We start from the raw sequence: 17194 nt of genomic DNA on the forward strand, positions 1-17194 counted from the left end.
GCAGGAAACCTTGAGTTTGAGTTGCCCTTCTGGTTGGCATCAACCATTTAACAAGATTTCAACACCTCCTGCACGTGGTGCCTGGGGATAGACAGGTGCTTACCCGCAGGAGGTTAGAGTTTACTTTCCTGTATACAGAAGAGCCATTGCTCAGCCCTCTCTCCCTTAAAGGACTTGTCCCAGCCAAGTGTCAGCAATTCGTGATCAATTTAATTCCCCAGGTGAGGAGCTTTTAAGAACCCCTTCTGGGGCCTTTCCACTTTGGTCAGCTACTACGAGTTGCTGGAATTTGTTTTGGTCTGAGAAAGCTGCTCCTGCGTCTGGTCTAACTCTGCTTCCCGGGTTAGAGGGCCACCTGCCACCAGTACTGTATTTGTCTCTCTTTTTTTTTTTTCTTTTCGAGGGGGAGATGATAGGAGGGTGTCAAGTTTAGAACAACTGAATGGTAAAGTGATAGGGCTTATGGTGAGGATGTCAGAGGCGGGGAGAAGGTTGAGCAAAGTAGAGACTAAAGAAGAGTGAAGGGAGATGTCCATTAGTATCTGAAACAATGGTACGTGTCTCTACCAGTTACGAGTTTATCACTCCAGCTGCAAATTCATGCGTCTTGCCTCCTCTCTGAAAAGGGATCTGAGCCCTTTAAATACATTTTCTTTGCCAACCGGCATCATATTAAATGTGTCAGTAGGCAGGAGTTTGCTTCCTGGTTGCAGTGAGCCCTGTTGGCAGGCTCTTGGGGTTTACAAGTGGGTTCCCCCGTGCCCAGATTCTGAAGCGCAGGCCGCTTCTCCAGTGCCAAGCTCCTGCCGGGCACACTGGCCAGAAGCTCCCCTGCTGCATCCCTTGGACGGTTCTCTGGTGCAATGCCTCTGAGGCACCTTCCTGTGAGCAGTTTTCCCTGGAGTCGCAGAGGGATTTCCAGCAAGTTCCACCAGAAGTGGCACCCCAGCAACTTTGGTGCTCCCTCCGAAAAGTTGTAGATCTCACCCCGGGGAGGCCCAGGTAGAGGCTCTTCCTTGGGTGCTGCATCCCCAGCTGGGGTAGTGACTTCTTTTATCTGCTATTCCTGCATTGTTGAGAATCTTTACTTCCTGTTATCTGTAATGGGCAGAATTGTGTTCCCCCGCCTCAAATATATGTTCAAGTCCTAATATCCAGTTCCTGTAACTGTGACCTTATTTGGAAATAGAATCTTTACAGACACAAGTGAGGTCATACTGGATTAGGGTGGATCCTGATCCGATGACGTGTCCTTGTATGAAAAAGGAAATTTGGGGGCGCCTGGGTGGCCCGGTGGGTTAAGCCACTGCCTTCGGCTCAGGTCATGATCTCAGGATCCTGGGATCGAGTCCCACATCGGGCTCTCTGCTTGCCAGGGAGCCTGCTTCCTCCTCTCTCTCTCTCTCTGCCTGCCTCTCTGCCTACTTGTGATCTCTCTCTGTCAAATAAATAAATAAAATCTTTAAAAAAAAAAAAAAAAAGAAAAAGGAAATTTGGATACCCATAGAAAGGAGAGCGCCTTGTGAAGACATGCACAGAGACGCAGACATCTTGAAACCCAGGAATGCCTGAGATTGCTAACAATCGCCAAAAGCTAGAAAGAGGCGTGGAAGGTTATTACTCAGGATTTCAGAAGGTGTATGGCCCTCCCGATGCCTCGACTTCAGATTCCCAGTCTCCAGAACGATGAGAGAATAGATGTGTGTTGTCTTAAGCCACCTAGTTTGTGTAACTTGTTATGGCAGCCCCGGAAGCGAATACACATCCCAGTCCCTCATTTCTCTACTTCCCTGCTATAGTTGATAATTCTTTTTTCTTTTTTTAAGATTTTATTTTTAAGTCATCTCCCCACACAGTATGGGGCTCGAACCCACAACCCCGAGATCAAGAGCTTCGTGTTCCACTGACTGAGCCAGCCAGGTGCCCCAAGAATTTTATTTATTTATTGACATGGAGAACAAGACAGAGCATGAGTCAGGGGGAGGGGCAGAGGGAGAGGGAGAAGCAGACTCCCCACCGAGCAGGGAACCCCCCATAGGGCTCCATCCCAGGACTCTGGGATCATGACCTGAGCCGAAGGCAGCTGCTTCACTGACTGAGCCACCCAGGCACCCCTGCCCCAGTAATTCTGTAGAATAAACTGTCCTTGTTCAAATTACTGTGTACTTTCCCTCTCCTGATTGGACGTAGACTTAAACCGCCACCAACAAAAATACTAGCGTTTTCGCTTAAATAAAGCAGAATATCTGAAAGTCCCTGCTGCGGTTACACGCAGATGTTTCAGAGTAGGCCGTTTTCAGGAGAGGCTTACAGGCTGCATCACGGACATATTCCACAAAGGCATTTTCAATGCTCCCTTCACACTTGAAGAGAAAAAAGAAGGAAAGAAAAGAAGAAAATGAGTGCAGACAGTGCCTGTGAGAACAGCTGGCTCAGCTGGGGGGCGAGTCGGGCGGCCGCCATGCTGTCTAAAGGCCATCCTTGGCATCCTCTGGTGTCGGGTGGAGGTCAGCTCTAGCACTCCGAAAACAAGTCTAGGTAGAGGTTTCTGGAAGTGACTGTGCCTGGTGTTGCAGGCTGGGAAGGCAGAGGGACAGTGGTACTCACAGCTGGAGTGACCGTGTCGGGGCAGGGAGGTCCGTAACACACGCACACACATACACACATCCATGGGGCCTGGCTGGTGGAGAAGGCTCTAAATACGGGCTAAGGTATCCATTTATTTGCTCAACGCATTTGTTGAATTCCAAGCACATACCAGACACCGACGCTACGATGGTGGACGAGACAGTGAGAGTCCTTTTCCCCAGAGAGACAAGTCAACAGACACGGTGCAGAGTGAGATAAATGCTAAACTCAGGTTGTGTACAGGTTCCTGAAAGAGCACAGAAGCAGAGCTGGAGAAAGAGACTTCTCTGAGAAAGTGATGGATCATCTTGAGAATTGAAGGGCAAGGGAGTTCAGGGAGGGGGACCGTGCCTGGATTACCTCAGCTGTGCAGACGGCCAGAGGGCCAACGCAGGAGGCTGCAAACAATTTGGTGGCAGCCTCTCAGAACTATGGCACGCCTTTTATTTTTTTTTTAATTTTTTTTATTAAAATATTTTATTTACTTATTTGACAGAGAGAGATCACAAGCAGACAGAGAGGCAGGCAGAGGGAGAGGAGGAAGCAGGCTCCCCGCTGAGCAGAGAGCCCGATGCGGGGCTCGATCCCAGAACCCTGAGATCATGACCTGAGGCGAAGGCAGCGGCTTAACCCACTGAGCCACCCAGGCGCCCCATATGGCACGCCTTTTAGAATGATTTTTCATTCTCCTGTTGCTACGAACAAATGAATGAATAGAGAAGTAATGCATTTACAGGGCTGCTTTTATTTTCATTTATTTTAAAAGATTTTATTTATTTGAGAGAGAAGCGGAGGGAGAGGGAGAAGCAGACTGCAGGCTGAGCAGGGACCTGGGCTTAGGGCTCCATCCCAGGACCCTGGGATCGTGACCTGAGCCGAAGGCAGCTGCTTAGTAGCTGAGGCAGCAGGGTATCCCTACTGTGCTACTTTTAAAAACACAATATAACCCTCAGTATAAAAGACAGTCTTTTATTTTAAAGTATGTATCCAATACTATGATAGCGATTACTTACACAAAAGTTTTTAAAAACTGTTTTAAAAAGAGAACAGTTTCCCCCCCCCCCCAAATTTTGTTTGTTTATTTGAGAGAGAGAGAGGATGAGCGCGGTGAGGTGCAGAGGGAGAAGCAGGCTCCACACTGAGCAGGGGAAAGGGGTTGGATGCCTGAATCTCGGGGAGATGCACTTGTCAGGGCACCGGGCTGGGTGCGTGGGAAGAGCGTGTGAGTCTGGATCTCTGCGCCATGAGTTCAAGCCCCACGTTGGTGCGGAGATTACTTAATAAATAAATAAATAAATAAGCTTTTAAAATTTTTAAAATACATAAATAAAGATGAGGGCTGGGGGGCTCCTGGAGGCTTAGTTAGTTAAGCATTGGACTCTTGGTCTCAGCTCAGGTCATGATCTCCGGGTCCTGGGATCGAGCCCCGCACCCAGCTCTCTGCTCGGCGGGAGCCTGCTTCCCTCTCTCTCTCTCTCTGCCTGCCTCTCTGCGTACTTGTGATCTCTCTCTGTCAAATAAATAAGTAAAATCTTAAAAAAGAAAGAAAGAAAGACTGTGACAAAAGAAAGAAGAGCCAGAAAAGTAAAACCCACAAAACGAAAAGGGATTCAGACGCCGATGAAATCGAGCGGCAGTGTTTTAATGAGGAAGCTGGCAGGACTTGGAAGAGAATTGTTTTAATGGACTCACGTTGACGAACCCCTGTTGTGTTTGTGTGTGCCTGTGTACCACTATGCGTCCTAGGTGACACAGGTGATGGAAAAGTAGGCGCATAGTGGTAGCTAGCAACAAGAAAGCGACCGCACAAATATGGAACAACACGGTCAAAAGCAGAGAAGAGAGAAGAGAGAAAGCAGAGGGGTATCCCACCGCAATTCTTCACCCCTGGAGGGTCGTGGAAAGGACAGAATATTAATCTCTCCCCTTCTCAAGAGGGAAAGAAGTTGTTTGTTGAAGGAAAGAAGAAGGGAGTAGAGCTTTAAACAAATTAAGTTAGAGAAAAGCATGAAAGGGGTCTCCATCCAACCCTTAGCTTCCTCAGACTAATTTCAATCAAGAGATTGGCTTTCTGGATTGGGAGCAAGAATTTTCTCTTGCGAGACCTGACTGGCTCAACCATAAAGAGCATGAGACCCTTGATCTCCAGGTCACGAGTTCAAGCCCCATGTGGGGCATAGAGATGATGTAAATAAATAAAACTTAAAAAAAATAAAAAGTAAATTAAAAAAGAGACTTTTCTGGGACTAGAACAGTAAGAAACCATGCCATTCTTTTAGAACATAGTAGACCACAGAAGTCTCTGGAAGGGACACTTGTGCATTTCTACTCCTCTTCCATGAGTTAAGACCCCTGTTTACTCGGATGTGGATGAGCTAAAGCAGAAGTCTTTTCTCAACTCCAGGTTTCTTCCAAATATTTTTTTTAAAAAGATTATTTATTTGACGGACAGACATCACAAGTAGGCAGAGAGGCAGGCATAGGGGGTGGGGAGAATCAGGCTCCCAGCAGAGCAGAGAGCCCGATGCGGGGCTCGATCCCAGGACCCTGAGCTCATGACCTGAGCTGAAGGCAGAGGTTTAACCCACTGAGCCACCCAGGCGTCCTCCTCTTCCAAATCTTAAAGCCATATAACTACCTCCCTGCCACCTACAGTGTAAGGACCAAAATTCTTGTTTTGTGTTCAGGGAAAGGGAGGAAACTAGCATTCATCGATGCTTACCATAGGCTAAGTGCATTCATTTCCTAGGGCTACTGCAACAAAGTACCGTAAACTGGGTGCCTTCAAACAGCAGCAATTTATTCTCTCACAGCTCTAGAAGCTAGAGGTCTAAAAGTGATGGGTCTGCGGAGCCATGTTCCTTTTGAGACTCTGAGCAGAATGCTTCCCCCCACCCCGCCCCAAATCAGCATAGCTTTTATTGCATCTTTAAAATATCACAATTAAGTCTGAAAAATCACCCGACTTCTCGCTGTTTCTGCAGATGGACAACTCAGATCTTATTCATCAGCCTGCTGAACTGTTCCTTTTTCAGAAACATAGATACCATCCAAAAATTTTCTGATATCCTTGTTTTTAACAGTTGTGGCTTGCTGAATCAAAGCAGCTGAGTTTGATACAAGTTCAATGTCATTTCCTTCAAGAATTAACTCATCTTTTTGGGCTTGAGATACAGAACAAGCAACACCTGGCCTCATCCAAACCCTGCGGATATATTTTTCACCCAAGAAATTTCAGATTTCAACAAGAGAACCATTCTCCTGAATAACAACGTTGATGGGGAAGTGAGCATACACAGACCTCATCTTGTATCAGAAGCCCAGTGTAACGCCCTTGATCATGTTCTGCACGTGACTACAGATGGTGCGAACCTTAGCCAGCTCTTTTCTGTTCCCCCACCATTTGTCAACTCGGAGCCTCTTCTTTTTCTTTCCAAGAAGACTGAGTTCTACGTTGATGTGGTTGAAGTCCCTTCGCAGGGTTCCTCTGGGGCCCTTCACGATCACCGTGCGTCCCTTCAGGGTGATGTCGACATTCTCCGGGATGTCGACCGTCTGATTGCTGAGAATGGTCTCCATCCTTGCAGTAGATGCGGCAAAGAGCTGAGTAGAATGCTTCTTTGCTTCTTCCTAGCTTTGGCATTCCTTGGCCAGCAGCTTCGTCTTTATAATCTCTGTCCTGTCCTCACATGGCATTGGATGTCGTTGGATGTCCATTTTACCTTCTTATAAAGACACCAGTCACTGGGACACTTGGCTGGCTCAGTCGGTAGAGCATGTCTCCGTTGATCTTGGGGTCATGAATTCAAGCCCCAAGTTGGGCATAGAGCCACCGGTCCATCCTTGAAGGCCTAGATCAAATGGCACGTCTTCTCTGAAGCCTTCTTCAAGTGTCTTCCTCTGATCTTCTAGGGCATTTCTCATGTCCCTTCTGTCCTGTAATTATTTGTGTTCCCTTCTAAAATGCTGCTCAATTTGGGGTGCCTGAGCGGCTCAGTGGGTTAAAGCCTCTGCCTTTGGCTCAGGTCATGATTCCAGGGCCCTGGGATGGAGCCCCGCATCTGGGCTCTCTGCTCAGCAGGGAGCCTGCTTCCTCTTCTCTCTCTGCCTGCCTCTCTGCCTACTTGTGATCTCTCTCTGTCAAATAAATAAATAAAATCTTTAAAAAAAAATAAAATGCTGCTCAATTCAAAGAATTAGATGGAGAACAAATTAGATAATAATGCATGGGTAAGTTTTGGAACACTAGAGTGCCCCAAATTTTAGTTAGGTGACAAAGAGCTTTCACACACTTTAAAAGAGCTTTACTGAGGAAGAGCTCACTTACCACAGAACTCACCTCTTCGAAGAGTGCGATTCAAAGGCGTTTGGTCTATTGGCATCACGACTACCTAATTTTAGAACATTTTTATCCCCGAAGAGACTTCATAGCTAGCTAGTGTCACTTTCTATCCCCAACCCCCTCCCCAGCCCGTCCACAGATCTGTCCCAGACATTCCACATAAACCTTCACACATTTTATTTGACTTCCGTAAGGACTTCTTTCGTGGGATTCCCCCCCCCCCCCCCCCCCAGTGATCTTTGCGGATCAACAGCCCTTTTCCCGGATCAGCCCCGGGAGAAGCCGGGCCGAGCTCCGCGGGAGGAGCCGCCTGGGATCCGGAGCGCGGCGGCAGGTCGCTCCCCGCGAGCGCGGTTCCGGCCTCCCGCCCTCCCCAGGCCCAGCCGCCGCCCCCGCGTCCTGCCGGCGATGGCCCGTCGGCGAGCGCGATCGTGGGGCAGCCCCGGCGGCCGCGGCTCCGGGCGCCCAGGGCGCAGCGCCCACCGCGGCGAGGAGCCGGAGCCCAGCCGTGCTCGCTTGCGCAGGGAAAGGTCATCCCACGGCTTCGTCTCCCAAAGCTGGCGTCGTCCGGTTTTCCCCGGGACTGTCTCAGGATACGGCTCCAGGGTTGAGCGGGCCTCAGGGAGCTCATCAACTTAAGGGGCGGCCTGCGGTTCCGAGTGGGGAGGATCTCTGGGCGGAAAGCCCTGCCCCAGGCCGACACGGGTCTAATTAAAAAGTCGCTAAAGTCCTAGCCCTTCATGCCCACCCCCTGCCAAGCTGCTGTATTTTTTAAATGGGGGAGGGGTGAGGAGGGAGGGGGAGACTGAAAAACAAAACAAACAGTAGGGCAGGTGGCGTATCTTAAATGCACTGAGCGCACTGATGCTTTTAACACAAAAATGCACTTCAATGGGGGCACGTGGGTGGCTCAGTGGGTTAAGCACCTGCCTTCGGCTCAGGTCATGATCTTAGGGTCCTGAGACTGAGCCCCAAATCAGGCTCCCTACTTAGCGGGGAGTCTGCTTCTCCCTTTCCCTCTGCTCCTCCCCCACCCGTGCTTTCTCTCTCTTCTCCCAAATAAATAAATAAATAAAATCCTTTAAAAAAAAATACTCTGCGGGCACCTGGCTGGCTCACTGGGTTAAAGCCTCTGCCTTCGGCTCAGGTCATGATCTCAGGGTCGTGGGATTGAGCCCCGCAACGGGCTCTCTGCTCAGCAGGGAGCTGGCTTCCTCCTCTCTCTCTGTCTGCCTCTCTGCCTATATCTGATCTCTGTCAAATAAATAAAATCTTAAAAAAATACTCTGCTATGTAATTGTTCTATTTACAGAATAACTGTAAGAGAAAAATAATGATATAAATAAAATAAAATAAAAATAATATAAATAAAATAAATATATAATAATATAAATAAAATAAATATAAAAATAATACATAGGGTAAGGTCTAGTAATAGTTTCTGGGTCCAGACTACTTGTTTGAAGACAAAATCCAAAGTTTACATTTCAGGGACGCCTGGGTCAGTCAGTTAAGCAGCTGCCTTCAGTTCAGGTCATGATCCCAGAAACCTGGCATCAGTACCGCATTGGGCTCCCCTTCTCCGCGGGGAGTCTGTTTCCTCTCTTTCTGCCCCTGCCCCTCCCCGGCTCTCTTCTCTCGCTCACTCTTTCAGAGTTTCCTGAAAACAAGGAAACTCCTGGGGCTAAAGACCTTCTGCCTCTCTTCCCCCTTGGCCATGCTTCTGAGTCCCTAAAGCTGTGGGTCACAGAGGCAGCATATTCAGAACCTCCAAGTGGCTAAGTGCTTCTGCACTGATATCAGACAGACCTGAATTCTGATTCGGATTCTTTTCTTACATGTGGTGTGGGCTTGGGCAAACCACTTAATTTCTCTGAGCCCCCAGTTTTTTTTTTTTTTTTAAGGCTAAAATGGTCCCAATAATGCCTAGAAGGCCTCGCAGGAGCTGTATCCCCCCAAAACACACACACACACACACACACACACACACACACACACACACTCTTCTTCCCTAGGGTCTGAGAGAACCTTTTGTTTCTTGCGGGAGGCGGACAAAAAGTTGAGGTCTGTGGTCCTCTGGCGCTCCAGATCCTAAAGAGAAGGTACATCCCAGAGAAGTCTGTTGAGTTGAGGGCATCAGTGTACATCTCAAGTCAGACTTCTTGGAAAGCCTCAAGGACACATCCCTCACAAAGATCTCCTTCTCAAGGAACCATCTGGTGCAATTTCAGTACCTATTCTAGGCTAGTTCCATTTTCTCAGATTGCAAGTGGTACCAAGCTCCCTCTAGGTTTGGGGAAATAACAATAAGTTTCTAAAAAGAACCCTTGACTATTTTTTCTCCACACATCTTTTCTCCAATGAATGCTATAGAGAGAGGGGGTCCTGATGTGGAACTGGGGAAGAGAAATAAATTTTGTTTAGCACTTACTGAGCTCGGGTCCTGAATCTCAGTGCTCCTAAAGAGGATCTTTAATTACATTACCTCATTTAATCCTCACAACATCCAGAAGAAAAAGAAAGGATTATCCATGTTTAACAGGTAAGAAAATTAAGGCAGAGAATTCTGGCCCCTTGTTAATGGGGAGCATAGGATCGGAGTGCTTTGTAAATGGGAATTCAAAAGGAAACATGAACTCTTTGGAAAGGGTCCCAAAGATGAATTAAGTATTGGAGCTCAGGGTACATTTTCTTTCATTACGGTGGGAGTGTTGTAAGAGCTTAGTTGATGCTCATGGTCATTTCAAGTTTTAGTATGCCACTCATTAAAAAAAGGTTAAAATCTAGTGAGTTTTTTTTAAGGTGTCCAGTTACACTTTCTGAATACTCATCTTGGGCCTTTGGAAACTTAAAACATAAAGGATATCAAAGTAGTTTCTCAATAGAGTGACGATCTCAGGACTCTTGTCTTTAGCTGAGCTAATTCTAGAGGGTCCCTAGAGGGTTCCTGTTATTGGAAAGGAGTGTTGGGGGGAGTCGACCTTCACAGGTGGAGAATAATATCTCGACTGCGACATTCGATCAATCATCCTTGACAAGATGGACTCTTGGTTGCAAAGATTTTATTTGTTTATTTGACAGAGAGAGAGAGAGAGAGAGAGACGGTGAGAGAGGGAACGCAAGCAGGTGAGTGTGAGAGGGAGAAGCAGGCTTCCTGTTGAGCAGGGAGACCAATGGGGGCTCGATCCCAGGACTCCGGGACCATGCCCTGAGCTGAAGGCAGATGCTTAACTAACTGAGCCACCCAAGTGCCCCGTGATGGGCTCTTGGTGAGGGATTAATGAATGACCCCAGGATTCAATAAGACTGTGAGCCAACTGTGGGGACTTGGGCACCTCTCTTAAACAACTCTTCAGGAGGGCTCTGACTCAAGCCTTTGAATTTGCCACTGCCTTTATGAGCCATAAGTGGTTACAGACTAAGTTCTGAGATTCTGCCTATTTTTCAGTAGAAAATAAGAGGAAAGAGATGCAGAAGGAAGGGACCAAAAGCCAAGAAAACTTGGGAGATAGAAACATCAGGGCCAGAGCAGATGCCTCACCCCGAGACTGAGGACCAGGGCCTGGCATTCAAGATGCCCTGACATCTTAGGACCCACAGTCTGCATCCAAGTCTGTGTTAATCTCCCAGTATAAACCCTGTAACCAGATATGTTACCTTGACTGTAACTGGGCCTTCTGAAAAGTCCCTACCTTGGATTTGCACCAAGATGCATGGCCTTGCCTCTTTCCCGAGTGTGACTGTCGCTTCTCAAAGGCCTAGGAACTGATTAGCCACAGAAGCAGTACGCAGAAATATCTCACTACTGGTACAGGAAGTGCTGGGCCCTTTTCGGCTCTTACAAGGACATCGCCTGAATGAGTAAGCGGGAAGTGACATCACACCTTTCCCAAAGACCTGAAGTATTTTCCCATCTATTAGCTCTGATTAAGCATCAACAGAATGATCCTCTGTTCAATAGTAGAAAAAAAAAATCCAGAAACATGTCAAGAAGCAGTAAAAAGAACAGGGGTCTCAGTTCCTAGATGTGGACTCACCTGAGGACACTAAGCACCATCCAGATACCTTCCAGAAGTCTAGGTGAGTTGAGTCTGGGAGAGTGAGGGGGACACCAAGAATACGGGTTTGGGACATCCTTGAATAGCTATGGGATGGGACCCTGGAGAAGATGGGGCAAAGACCACACCCCCAACCTTCAAGGCTTCTCCAAGAATAAAAAATATAAACTTACAGCATGTCTCCCTGCTTCAAGATAGTAGAACGCGGTAGGAAGCCTCTCACTTGTTGGCAAGTTTCATCTCCCTCGGATAATAACCCTCTTGAATTCACTGCTTCCCGGGCCCCAAACTTTACACACTCATGGAAACCCCAGGGACCCGTCTGGGAGCAGAAGGAGCCGAGGTAGAAGCGGGCAGAGCAGGCTCCGTGCGGGTTCACGCCACAGTCAGGGCGCGCGGTCCAGCGCGTAGGAACCGCCCCCTGTCGGGCGTTACCTAGCAACAGCGTCCTAGCGTCGGCCCCAGCGACCAATCAGCGCAGACCTAGTTATTTCAGGGATGGAGATCAGGCTCAGGCGAGGACTGGCCCAATCACCGAGCGCGGCCAGTCCTCGGGCCCATCTCCGCCGGCTCCACCGCAGGCTTGGGGGTTGCATGAGCGGGAGCTGAGCGTTCGCAGCTGACTCTCGGCAGATGAGGTCAACCGAACGAGTAACAAGCTTCCCAGTGCATCGGAATGACGGTTGTGAAGGCCGGTCGCCGCCCTATTCTCGTGGGGCATGTTCCGGTCTCACTGTCCCCGAATGACCCAGGATGCCGTGATTCCTCCTTTCCGGACGGAGCTTGGCCCCACGCGAAGCGGGACCCGGAGCAGCTCAGAGGCCGGGCCCGGTGGGGTAGTGTCTCCTCAGCCCGGGAAATACAGTGACCCTGGGGTTGGAGCATGCAGGATCTGGGGGCTGAAAGAGTCCACGGCGCCGCCGCCAGCCCCGCTCCCCGTCTGGAGCGCAGGACCTGGACCCGAGCCGCGGAGGCTCGCCGCGGTGGTCGTGCATGTCCTCTGGCGGGAATGCAGACGGCTGAGGCTCGGAAGGCCTTGGCCGGATGGGATGCGGGAGACCTAACGGCCACGTGGGGGCGCTCGCTCTGCCCATTTTCTGCTGCTCGCTCATTCGTTTTTTCACAATGTTTCGAAACTGCAACCACGGAAACCACCCAGACCTGCAAAATGCCTAGAGGGGACAGAGGAGGTCAAGTGTGGGGCTGAGACTTAGGGAGGGACTGTTCTAGAATGCCTCCCGGAAGCCTTGGGCTTTTTGTTTCATTTTCCAAATAATTTACACAACCATCTTTCCCTGTCAGAGACGACTACAACATAGTTGGTTTTTTAAAAAAAATCAATTATTTATTCATTTTTAAATGTTTTATTTTATTCATTAATGAGAGGCACAGAAAGAGAGGCAGAAGCAGAGGGAGCATCAGGCTCCCCGAGGAGCGGGGAGCCCGATGTGTGACACGATCCCGGGACTACTGCATGGTGACCTGAGCTGAAGGGAGACGCTTAACCGATTGAGCCACGCAGACACCCAAGTAGAGTTTTTTTTTTTTTTTTTAACAGTTTTATTGAGATATAATTAATTCGCCATAAACTTTGTCCCTTTAAAGTATATAATTCAGTGATTTTTTAGTATATTCAGAGGGCTGTACAACCATCACCACAATCTAACTCCAGAACGCTTTCATCACCCTGGGAAGAAACCCTTTAGCCATCACAACCCCGTTGTCCCTTCCTTCAGCTCTTGGAAACCACTAATCTATCTTCTGTCTACTGATTTGCCATTCAGGACATTTGTTATCATTGTAATCATAAGATATGTGGTCCTTTGTCTGGCTCTTTTCACGTGACATACTGTATTGAAGGTTCACCTGTGTTGTACAATGAATGATTATTTTTTAAACAGTTTAATCGATTTTATTTTTTAAAGTAATTTAGGGTTAGGCTGAAAGTACCAAGAGTTCCTGTACCTCTCTACCCCCATCTCAGCCTCCCTACTATCAACATCGCATACAGATTGGTACATTTGTTACAGCCTATGAGTCTACATTGATATCATCTTTATCATCCAAAGCCCACAATTTACATTAGGGTTCCCTTTTGTTTCTGTACATTCCATGGGTTTTGGGAGAGGCATAAGGACATGTATCCACCAATTATTATAGTATTATTACCCTAAAAACTTCCATGCTCCGCCTTTTCATTCCTTCTCCCCAAATCCTGACAACCACTCATCTTTTTTTTTTTTTTTTTTACTGTTTCCACGGTTTTTGCCTTTTCCAGAATGTAATATAATTGGAATCATACAGTATATAGCTTTTCCAGATTGCCTTCTTTCTCTTAGTAATACTCATTTAATGCTACTACACGTCTTTTATGACTTAATAGCTCACGTATTTTGGGGCTAATATTTCATGTATGAATGTACCATTGGTTATTTATCTATTCACCTACTGAGGAGTTGCTTCCAGGCTTTGGCAGTTATGAATAAAGTTGCCATACGCATCTCTGTGCAGGTTTTTGTGTGTACTTATGTTATCAACTTATTTGGGTAAATACCAAGGGGCATAATTGCTGGGTCATATGGTGAGAGTATGTTTAGTTTTGTAAGAAATTGACAACCTTATAAAAATGGCTGTACTAATGGCCTTTTTTTTTCCTTTTCCCTTTTCAAAGTGAGCTCTACACCCAATGTGGGGCTTGAACTCATGACCTCGAGATAAAGTCATATGCTCTACTGACTGAGCTGGCCGGGCGCCCCAGTACTAATGGCATTTTTGGTGAATTCCTCAAGAGTTTATATATCATGTCATCTACAGATAGTTTTACATCTTTTTTTTTTCTAATCTGGATGCTTTTATTTTATTTTCTTGCCTAATTTTTCTGGCTAGAACAATGCAGTGTAATAGAATAGAAGTGTTGAGGATAACAGTGGTGAGTAGAATAGAATAGAAATGGTGAGAGTGGGCTTCCTTGTCTCGTTCCTGACCTTAGGGGGAAAGCATTCGGTCTTTCATCAGGTGGAGGACATTTTCTTTGAGTGGTTTTATCATGAAGGGGTGTTGGATATTATCAAGGGCTTTTTGCACTTATATTAAGATGATCGTGGGGCGCCTGGGTGGCTCAGTGGGCTAAGCCTCTGCCTTCAGCTCAGGTCATGGTCTCAGGATCCTGGGATCGAGTCCCGCATCGGGCTCTCTGCTCAGTGGGGAGCCTGCTTCCCCCGTCTCTCTGCCTGCCTCTCTGCCTACTTGTGCTGTCTGTCAAATAAATACATAAAATCTTTTAAAAAAATGATCATATGGGTTTTGTCTTTGTTTTATTGATAGATGATGTATTATATTCATTGATTTTCAGGGCGCCTGGGTGGCTCAGTGGGTTAAGCCGCTGCCTTCGGCTCGGGTCATGATCTCAGGGTCCTGGGATCGAGTCCCACATCGGGCTCTCTGCTCGGCAGGGAGCCTGCTTCCTCCTCTCTCTCTCTCTGCCTGCCTCTCTGCCTACTTGTGATCTCTGTCTGTCAAATAAATAATAATAAAATCTTTAAAAAAAATATATATATATTCATTGATTTTCAGATGTTAAACCAACTTTACATTTCTGGGTTAGTCCTGTGCAATTCTGGTATATAACCTTTTTTATACATTGCTGGATTTGGTCTACTAGTGTATTTGGGTAAGTATTTTCATTTTTATTTGTGGCAAAACACACACAACATAAAATTTACCATCTTAACCATTTTTTAAGTGTATGCTCTCTTAGTTGTTGGGCAACTAATCTCCAGAACTTTCTCCTCTTGTAAAACTGAAACTCTATACTCATTAAATAAACCTTCCCCGTTCCCCTCCACCACTCAGCCACTATCACAATCACCCAACCTCCTGCTTCTATGAATTTGATACTATAGACACCTCATATAAGTGTAATCATACACTATGGCTTATTTCACTTAGTATAATGTCCTCAAGTTTAATCCAAGTTGTGGCATGTATCTGACATTCCTTCCTTTTTCAGCTGGACGGTATTCCATAGCACGTTATCAACCACATTTTGTTTCCCCATTCATTGATCTACAGACACTTGGGTTCCTTCTATCTCTTGACTGTTGTGAATTTGCTGCTATAAACATGTGTAGACAAATAGCTCTTCAAGGCCATACTTTGAATTCTTGCGACACATACCTGAAGTGGAATTGCTGGGTCATAAACTAATTCTATTTTTACTTTTTTTAGAACCCGTCATACAGTTTCCCATAGTGGCTGCACCATTTTACATTTCCACCCACTGTGCACAGGAACCTAGTTACTCCACATCCTGGCCAGCACTTACTCTTTTCTCTTTTTCTTTTCTGTTCTTCTCTTCTTTTTTTAAATTTACATATAATAAATTATTTGCCCCAGGGGTACAAGTGTGTGTATTATCAGGCTTACACACTTCACAGCACTCACCATAGCACACACCCTCCCTAATGACCATAAGCCTGCCCCTCTATCCCTACCCCGCCACCCCCAGCAGCCCTGTTTGTTTCCTGAGATTAAGAGTTTCTCATGGTTTTTCTCCCTCCTGATCCCATCTTGTTTCATTTTTTCCTTCTTCTTTTCTTCCCTTCCTTCCTCCGTCCTGCCCTCTTTCTTCCTTCTTTCTTTCATAGTAGGCCTCCCAGTGGTTTGGAGAACAGCATAGCTTTTTGAATATTGAACAGGTTTATCTAATCATCCCTGTTTTAAACAACTGCTTTATTTTTTTTTTTAAGATTTTATTCATTTGACAGAGAGAAACGCACACAGAGAGGGAGCACAAGCAGAGGAAATGGGAGAAGGAGAAGCAGGCCTCCCGCCGAGCAGGCAGCCTGATGCAGAGCTCGAACCCAGGACCCTGGGATCATGACCTGAGCCAAAGGCAGACGCTTAACGACTGAGCCGCCCAGGCGCCCCTAAACAACTGCTTTTAAAAAAGATTTATTTATTCATTTTAGAGGGAGAGCGCCAGAGCATGTGCAGGAGCAGGGTGAGGGGCAGAGGGTGAGAAGCAGACTCCCTAGAGGGAGCCCCACATGGGACTCAGTCCCACCACCCTGGGATCAAGACCTGAGCTGAAACCAGGAGTCAGACAGACCCACACAGGCGCCTCTAAACAACTGTTTTTTTTTTTTTTTTTTTTTTTTTAATTTTTAAAAGATTTTATTTGACAGACAGAGATCCCAAGTCGGCAGAGAGGCAGTAGAAAGAGAGAAGGAAGCAGGCTCCCCGCTGAGCAGAGAGCCCGATGTGGGACTCGATCCCACGACCCCGGGATCATGACCTGAGCTGAATGCGGACACTTAACTGACTGAGCCACCCAGGTGTCCCTGAACAACCGTTTTTAATGTAATTTCTCTAGCTCTTTCTCCAGGTTTCAGTCAGTGAGGAGCTATTGGCCTTTTCGCTTGCTCGCTTGCTTTCTCCAAATCGACTCACAATGCCTGTCTTCTCCCGTCTTCGTTTTCCTCAGCTCTGTCCAGGGGTGGTCTTAGAATTCCCTGGTGTGTCCTGGCTAACACTGTGGCTTTGTCATGGAAGATCCCGTGTGAATCTTCACAGGTTTACCAAAATGTTGGGAAAGGGGTGTCACCTGAGGTGAAAGAAGCAGGAGGCCCACTGGGCTGCCTTCCGATGCTGACTAAGTCATACTAGGCTAGGAGTGGAGTCTCCGTGCATGATGATGACTTTGTTATCTCGGGACTGGGGCTCTTCTAGCCCCGGGGGCACCCAGACCTTTGTACCTCAAGAGGTTGTAAGCATCCCCAAGAGCAGCCACCCTAATGCGACCTCTTTCCAGCCCCCAGCAGGCTGTTCGGAGACGCCACGTTTAATCGGGATCAGACACGGAGACCTGCAGGCGCTCTGGGGCTAAACCTCGGGTCCGACCCAGCGGAGAGCTGAGACTCTGCAAGGCTGTGAAGGGCATTATGTGGCCTCCATGGCCGAGGACGCTTGGTCAGCGCCCTGCTCCGGACGCAGCTCCGAGAGCGGAGCTCAACACGGGCGCGCTCCGTGCAAGCTGCAGCGTCGTTCAAGTCGGAGTGCAAAGGCGCCAGCGAGCCCCCAACCGCGGCGCAGACGGGGCTCTGGCGAGACTGGGGCCGAGCCCGCCCGGGAGGACGAGCGCGGCCGTGGGCCCCGGGGCAGCCGG

General features: G+C 47.6%; 1 pseudogene; it reads right to left on the reverse strand.

Moving 5' to 3' along the window:
* Window positions 1-5530: 5530 nt before the first annotated feature.
* On the reverse strand, window positions 5531-6249 carry LOC131819836 (large ribosomal subunit protein uL6-like; annotated as a pseudogene).
* Window positions 6250-17194: the final 10945 nt, after the last annotated feature.

Source organism: Mustela lutreola, chromosome 17 (assembly GCF_030435805.1).
Source record: "Mustela lutreola isolate mMusLut2 chromosome 17, mMusLut2.pri, whole genome shotgun sequence".
Classification (NCBI taxonomy): Eukaryota; Metazoa; Chordata; class Mammalia; order Carnivora; family Mustelidae; genus Mustela; species Mustela lutreola.